The sequence below is a fragment of the Parus major genome, chromosome Z (genome assembly GCF_001522545.3).
Source record: "Parus major isolate Abel chromosome Z, Parus_major1.1, whole genome shotgun sequence".
In the NCBI taxonomy this organism is placed as follows: domain Eukaryota; kingdom Metazoa; phylum Chordata; class Aves; order Passeriformes; family Paridae; genus Parus; species Parus major.
The window spans coordinates 64053755-64055181 of record NC_031799.1 but is presented as its reverse complement, the minus strand read 5'-3'; positions in this window follow the sequence as shown (position 1 = coordinate 64055181).

Here is a 1427-nt window from a genome sequence, read left to right as displayed (position 1 = left end):
TGCCTGGCCCGGTCACGTAGATGAGAACCGCTGCGGCTTTGCTGCCAGGTTTTGTGGCAGATGGGGAGCTGCTGAGCGGGCCACTTCCTCGGCTGTCCCTGCTATGGAGGAAGATGCCAGCCAGCACAGGAGGGGCAGGGCATGCCAAGGTAGACACTGCTCTCCCTGCAAGCCAGAGTTGAGTCCATCTGTGCTCTGACACTTGTATCTGTGTGTTTCTGGCCACTAGAGGAAACCAGCTTGACCCTGTTATAAATGAAAATGCTAGACTTGCCAGTACATCAGGCAATATAGCCAACTTATTAATTGGTTTGATAAAAGCTGAGCAAGTGTTTACAGTGCGCTGGGTGCGTTGAGGGCCTCTACCCTAAGCAACGCACAAATTCAGGTCTCCGAAGCTAGTCTCTGATGCCTTTCTAGGCACTTCACTTCCTCAAATCCTCAGTTATTTTCTACTTGTTTTTCCCTCCTAATCAGTGGTTGTGGTTCTTGAACATCTGTTGGGGAGGTGGTCCCAGATGGTCTTCTGCTGTCTCCGTAGTCTCTCATCTTTCTCTTAAAATATTGTTTTCTATTAGCAGTTTGTTTAACTAAGCATGTATTTTGTTAGTCAGCATATATTTTGCAAGCTTCCTTTCAATCATTTTCCAACTTAAAGCTAACTTCTCTAGAAACAGCTTAATAGGCTCTTTCTGTAGTTGTTATGAAACTCAAAATGTTCCAAAGCATGTTTCAAAATACTTTTCTAGAGCTTTTTAGCTCCTGTTGGTCTTACTTCCCTTTTTTAAGTGACTACAAGTTTTTGTTCAAACTAGTTTATATAAAGATACAAGGTAGTTTAAAAATTAGTATTTTGCTGTTCGAACAAGCTGTTATCTGAAAGCTCATTGTTATATAATTATTTTGTTCCGCTTTACTTCCATGCTTTATTTTAGCTGATTTTCAAAACTTTTCTTAGTAATAATCCCATGGTCTCTGTCTGTATTGCTCACAGACACACAGACATGGGTGAGTGTCACCATTAGATTGACACAAATCTCCACTTAATTTCTCACAACCCTGTTAGAAGCTCAGTTGGGAAAACAATGGTTCCTCTTTCCTTTGTCTTTTTTTCATTTGGTTTCTTTTGTTTCTTTTTCTCTCTGGGCAGCATCCATTTCTCAAATTAGCCGAGCCTCTCTCCAGCCTCTTCTGACAACCCCATCGCTGTCATCCCGGCAGCAAAGTAATGCAGGAAGCAGAGGGGATGATGAGGACCACTTGAGCACTTGGAGAACAGAGCCTCTGAGACCAGGCAGAAATCCTGAGGAGCCAGGGGCCAGGAAACAGGCAGCCATCACACCAGGAAAGGAAGGTGGCATCTCCTTTTCTCCCATCTGCTGATCCTCCTTCTAAATTTCTGGTAAGGACACAGGTGCTGGAGAGCA